Below are 6,636 nucleotides of genomic sequence, written 5' to 3' on the forward strand. Positions count from 1 at the left end.
GGCGGTCGGCAATTAAAGGAGTATGTGGCTGCCCTTGTCCCGCGTCTGCAGGCGACACACATCAAAAGCACACACAGATATCCTTCCAAACAAGGGATGTGGCCTGTGTTGCCAGCTCTACCAAGAAAAACAAGCTTACAAAAAAAAAGGTAAAACATCTGATTAATTAGACACTTTTTTTATAAGGTACTTGACATTGAATATTAAAGCTTAGTTCTAACAATGCTATTTTAAACTGAATAATGGGTAAGGCAAACATTTTTTGATCATGCATTGTCTTCATGTATTACCAATGACTTTTTATATAGTTTGGGAGTTATATTAAATGTATTTGATTTGTGTTTTTTTGATTTGGTAAAAATTAAATTAATAATGAATAAATTTTTTTCATGTCTTTAAACCATTTCATCTAAAACTTTTTGTTACTAAAAAAATACTTATGAACTTCATAAACTGTGTAAAGTTATATTTTCTTAAATCGTATCTTGCTAATTTTAAATCTTCGCTTTGATATCCTAAAGCGATTAGGTACCCAGGACTCTAAAAGCTTTGTTGAAAATTGTGCGAAAATCTACTCGAGCGAAAAACAGATAGGTTTGATATTCCTCGCCATAAAAAGACGAAAAAGTCTGGATTTGACGTGAAAAGTGCTGAACTGGCAGCACGGGGGGATGTGGGTTGGTGGGTGAGTGGGTGAGTGGCTGGCTTGGATGCTTCGTCTTCACACCACGCGTTCGAAATTTAAATCATAAATCATGAGCTTTTCCTCCACGGCATTTTTCATGCTTTTGTTTTCCGCCCGCCTTCGCCACCTCTCCCCCCGCTCTCTTCTCCTCTCTTCACCACATTCGATTTTCTCTCAGTGTTTTTTGTGTTGCCATCTCGCTCTTGCCTTCGCTGCATTTTGTTTTTCGCATTTTTCTTTCGACGACGGACTCTGGGGCGCTTTTTAGTACGCATAAAAAGAGGAAAAAGAGCCGCCATTTTGTTTTTTCCACTTATTTTCTCATTTTCGCCCGTTTCACTCGCATATAGAAAATAAAATGCCGCAACATACAAAGGCAGCAGCAGCAACAACAACAACAGCAGCGAAAATCGAAATTGCTGCATACAGAAAATGTGATGCTCCCCTTGGCTCACCCACTGACACCACCTCCTGTCCGACCTTAAGCTCTATTTGGGCATTAAGGGTTTTCGCTTGGGTCCTTTGCGAAAAGGGTTTTTAGCTGCCATCTCCTTGTTTATCTGTTTTTTTGTTTTTCGTTTATTTTTTTGGGAAACGCTCAAAGACCCTAAATTATTCACGCTCCCCAGCCTCCTGTTTTCCCCTTTTCCGGCTTTATTGGGGGGGTTTTCTGCTTCGAAGTTGGGGGTCTGACATGGAAAAATTTCGTAATTCAAAATTAACATTTAAGGATGACTTGGAGTTGGCCGCCATTTCTCCTCGCCATTTCCCTTGATGCTTTCGCTGTCGTACGGCGGAAAGGATGCGAAATGTGTACACAAAATTAACGAAAAAAGAGAAAAAGCAGCGTGCAGAACAAAAAAGGATAAAACAGTACAGTTGCGACAAAATGCGAATTTACTTTGCGTTTGCTGCGAATTTACGCATTTTGAGGTTGTTTGCTGAGTCTTTTCCCCGCCACTTTGTAATATGGTTTAAAAAAAGGCAGGTTCTTGCAAGAATATTTGGGGAAGAGCTAGAAATCATGTCAAGGAGTGTGCCAAGGTTAAATTGTTTGACTACTTAAGCATGCTTTAGACTGGTCGCTGAACCCTTGTAAGCCTCTAGAAAAGTTACTTGAGTCCTAAAAAAATGTTAGGTCAAGTAATTAAAAATAATTCATGAGTTGTTTGGTCGTTTACTAATTTAGTCATTCTATTTTTTGTAAAGTGATATGTCAACCGTAAAAGCGAAAATGGTGTTATTCGACTTAAAAACCAACAGCTATTTCTTAAAAGGAATTGTTTGGCAACACTATACTTAAAGTTGGGTAATTGTTGTTTAGTTTGTACTATTTTTGACGCAGGATCAAATGTTTAAAGCGAAAAGCGTTGTTCACTTTTAATATCTTATTATTTTAATTGTGATTTCCCTTTTTTTAATAAGCTATTATTTCTATTAAATGTCAATTTTATATAATATTGAATTTCTTTCCTGATATTCTTTTTAGTTTGCTCATTTTTTCTTTCTTTCGTTTTTTTGTCTGTTTGAGATTTCTCTGCATCTTTGCCTTTCTTGTGGCCAGGATGCAAACAATTTACGCAATCTGCCATTGCACCTTCTTCGCCCACCGCCCACTAAAGGGAAACCGAGTGAAAGAGAGAGAGAGAGAGAGTCCTTTCAGAGAGAGAGACAAAGCCGAAGAGTTTCTCTCTCGCAAAGTGACTGAAGGAGCAGAAGAGTTTGAATAAAATAAAATCAAATAATATGCACAGAGCAAGAAAAGCAAGACTCCATCGCCATGCCGCTCCACAACTTCCCACTTTGCCCCACCACCCCAAAACTCAACCCGCCGGAAGTTTCCTTGCCACCCAAAAACACACACACACACAACACATACACTCGCAAAACTGCTCGGCTTCGTATAGAAAAACGTTGCAAAAAGTCCACGCCACCCACCTGCCGCCCCCAATTTTTGCTTTTTTCGCTGGGGAAATTTTTTGTCTTTTTTTAAGCTCCACCTACTTGCTGCTCTGCCATTGGCTGCTGCTTCCAGCGACTGCGAAAAGCAGAAAAACGCCAGCAAAGGCAGCAGCCGCAGCTGCAGCGGCAGCAGCAACAAAAACTGGCTAAAAGGGGGAAAAAAGGCTAACTCGGCACACAGAAAAACCCCAAGCTCACACACACACACACATACACTGGCACACGCACACATACACAGAGTGTCCTGCCGCCTTTGATTCTGTGTTGTTTGCTTTTTCACATTTTATTTTTAACATTTATATTTTGCGTGCGTGTTTTATGAACAGGCTTCAAAGGAGAGCAGAGGAGAAGGCAACACACACACACACACACACATGGGGATATACATATACTATAGTTAACAGCATTATGAAAAATGAAAACGATTTTCCTTTGCAGCTTTTTTCTTCACCCGACTAGACGCGTCTGTGGTGCGTCTCCTCGATATTTCTCCCAACCCTGCACTGCACCGACGAAAATTTAAACACTTGAAAGATGATTATTGGAATAGTTATGGAGGTGTTTTGAAATTTCTTTAGAAATTATATTATACATTTTCGTTTCGTTAGAGGCCTTAAATATTTCATTTGGATGGATTCTAGTTTGTCGTTTTTAATGGAAACAAATCTAATGATAAATATCATAATAAATTTTGCATATTCCAACAGTATAATATAATTTGGAATAAAAATCAACCAGAACTAAAAACTTCTTAGTACTTAATAGAAATCTGTTAAGAAAGCCTTGAAACACCTTTTAAAGAATCGAGATCAACAAAAATATATGGTTTGCTTTTTCTTCTTAAAAGCTTCTAATTTCAGGTTCATCAGCAAATTAGCTACTTGAATTTCTTTCTGTGTGTCTGGGCACCTATTCCTTTTCCCATAGCCCAACTTTAGCCGCTTGGTCACGTTGCACTCGCATCCTGGCAGCAACAATGCTGGGCGACCCTGGCTCGGCTGGGCGGCAGTGGTTGAGTGTTTAGTAAGTGGTTTAGTAAACACATTTAGTTATTTGCCAAGCGGCGACCCGGCAAACGGAACGGCCGCAAAAGGACGAAGGGGCAACCTAACTAAAGCAAGGCCTCCTGCACGCAACGAAGGACATCGAGTGGAGCACTTAATGACACTTAGTGATACTCAATTATCACTGCGGCTCCTTGCTCAATTACTTGATGAGGCCTCCTCCTTTTCCGGGTGCCGAATCCTCGACCCTTTCTAATCCACCGCCCCAATGCAAAAATTGTTATCTAAAAGTTTGCCGAAACTTCCTCTCTATTCTCCGACTGCTGCAGTTTTCGACCAACTTTTATTAGCTTTCCCGCTAATTGCTTCTAATTTAATTAAATTTAAAACTTTTGCGCGCTTTTAGTTGGAAAATATTGTGCATGCGGATTTTTTCGTGGGGGGCATTCGGGGAATCAGTTGGTTGCTCCACGTCGAGCTGGGAAATGAGTTTTTGCGTGTGTGTCGCATAATAGTTTAGCTATAAATTTTATGCGTCTGCTTGCATTTTGCAGTAAAATATTTTATAATTAAATATTTGTTTAATTAGTGCGAGTGGCCGCCGCTGCAGAGCAGTTCGTTTTGGGGTTTTTCGTGAAGGGGCTGGGGGATTATGGCTGCGGTTCCCGAAAACTGTCCATTTAATAAGTGGCCAGCATTACATTATTTCCCCTCTGTCCAACGGGGTTAGTTAGACAAATTTAATTTCGGTTGAGGGCTGATAACTTCCTGCGTTGGCTGCCATGAATACTAAATTTAATTTGAGCAAATAAAATGGCAGTTCTCGAGGAGCTAAGCTGAATTAATTGAATCAAAAAAAGCTTTTAGTTTATTTTGTCTCAAGATATTTGTCCTCTGGGTTTTGTCAATTTTACAAGGTACATTTCCAGGGAACATAAAGAAGAAATCATTTTCACTTTGTCTTGTTAAGACGAATTAAAGAAATTGCAAATAAATGCAAATTGAAAAAGACAGAAAATTGTTTGTGGCCAATATTGTTTTCCAGAAAGGAAAATTAAGTCAATGAGAATCTGTACATCTGTACATATTGCATATGCAAAATATTCCTTATTTTTTTTCCTTTCCTGCTTAAAGAGCTTGTAAAAAAAATGCTTTCCTTAGTTAAGTTAATAAAATGATTGTTGAAGATTTATAAAAAATGAGATTTATAAGAACGATTAACAACGACTTCAACCTCCTAAAATGTAAATATTAAAATTTAACTTTTAAACATTTTTCCGAACAATGTATGTCTTAATTTGGGAAACTCCGCAGCAAGCTCATTAATATTCTGAAGTGGTGAGTATTTTTCAATAAACATATATTGTAATTTATGTGCGAAGCTCATTTAACCAACCTCGAGTGCCGCTTACATTATTTTGGCCAATTTGTAACTGTCGATAATTTAACGGGAATCAGCTTCTTAGCCGAGCTGCCAGGAGATGAGCCTGGGTTTCTGGGGTAATTAATAAGCGTAAACCCCGCCGCCAACGCATCAGCTTTCGGCCATTTGTCAGCTATTGTCTGATCCTGGTAATATATCAGCCCGGAGATGTGGAAAACCCGCTAGAAACCATTTTGAAGGCAAAACAAATGGTTGAAAAACAAAACGGCGCTCCAATAAGTAAAATTAATGAGCCAAAATGTAATTTTATAAATTGTAAAAAGCTTCCGGCGCATCCTGTCTATCCTGGCTAAAATGCGAAATGAAAAAGAGCATTCGGCGAAAGTGAGGAATTATGGAAGCCATTTCGGTTGAAGGATAAATGGAGGGAAGATCAAGGGGAAAGCAAGGGTGAAAGTGGATTTACTTTCGTCTACGTGACACGAGTCCTTGTCCCCTTTTGCGGTTGTTGCCGGCGACGACGACGATGATGATGAGTCCCGTCCAGCCAGGACCTTCTCCCCGTATCCCTTCCATCCTTTTCATCCGCCTCCAAGCAGGAGACACGCAACGCGTGGAACGTCTGCGAGCAGATTAACGTTCACGTACTGAAAAGTGGGGAAAAGAGGGAAGAGGGGAAAGGGTGATGGGGGTATCTACCCCATCCAGGATTCCCGTGGGTCCTGGCCACGTCCTTGCTGTCAGTGGCAGCAGGAGCAGAAGCAGAAGCAGCTCGAACATGGCCGCCATGATTTTCGAAATTAATTCAACTTGATTTTGCTTTCTTCCTTTTTGTTTTGCTCCCTCACTTCGTTGGTCCTTCTGTTTGCACGGGGGTTTGCGATATTTTTTGGAGGGTTTGGCGTTTTGGGGGTGGCGGAGTGAATGTGAATGTGAACGTGAATGGTTGGGTGCTCGGGCACCGCAGACAAGAAATTAAAATTCATTTCAAAGGCCAAGCGGGGAGAAAGGTTTCCACGAATATCCAAGGCGCAAGCCTAAAAGTATGCAAAGGACCATGGAGATAACCAACCCTCGTAAGGGAAACAACCCTTCTTCGGGGAGGTTTTACCTCCTTTTTTTTTGTTTTGTTTTATGCCTTTCCATTTTCCACAATGGCTGCCATGTTTCCTTTTCCTTTTGTTGCAAGCCAAAAAGTTTTCTATTGTTTTTCAGCTGTCATGATGAACTTTTGCCTTTGTTGTCGCATACTTTTGGCAACAAATTTCCGTAACCCCATAACCCTCTTCACCCTTCACCCCTTAACCCCCTTAACCCGTTAACCCCCTCACCCCCTCCCCCCACTGAGTGCACATATTTTATTCTGCTCGACTTAATGCGGGGCGAGTGTCATTGCTTTGTTCTTGTTGCGTGTCTGCCAGCTGTCGTCTTTATGGCACAGATCCATTAATATTCCTTCCTTGCTAAAGCTAAATGTGTGCCTCAGGTGCAGGTGCAGTCCGCCTTTGTTCCCCATTTTTTTTTTCGCTTTTCAGCCATTGTTTGAGACACTGCCATAGGAACCTTCTGCCTTCGCCTGACAGCTCCGCTACCTGCGAGAA

The sequence above is a fragment of the Drosophila ficusphila genome, unplaced genomic scaffold, assembly GCF_018152265.1.
Source record: "Drosophila ficusphila isolate 14025-0441.05 unplaced genomic scaffold, ASM1815226v1 contig_791, whole genome shotgun sequence".
In the NCBI taxonomy this organism is placed as follows: Eukaryota; Metazoa; Arthropoda; class Insecta; order Diptera; family Drosophilidae; genus Drosophila; species Drosophila ficusphila.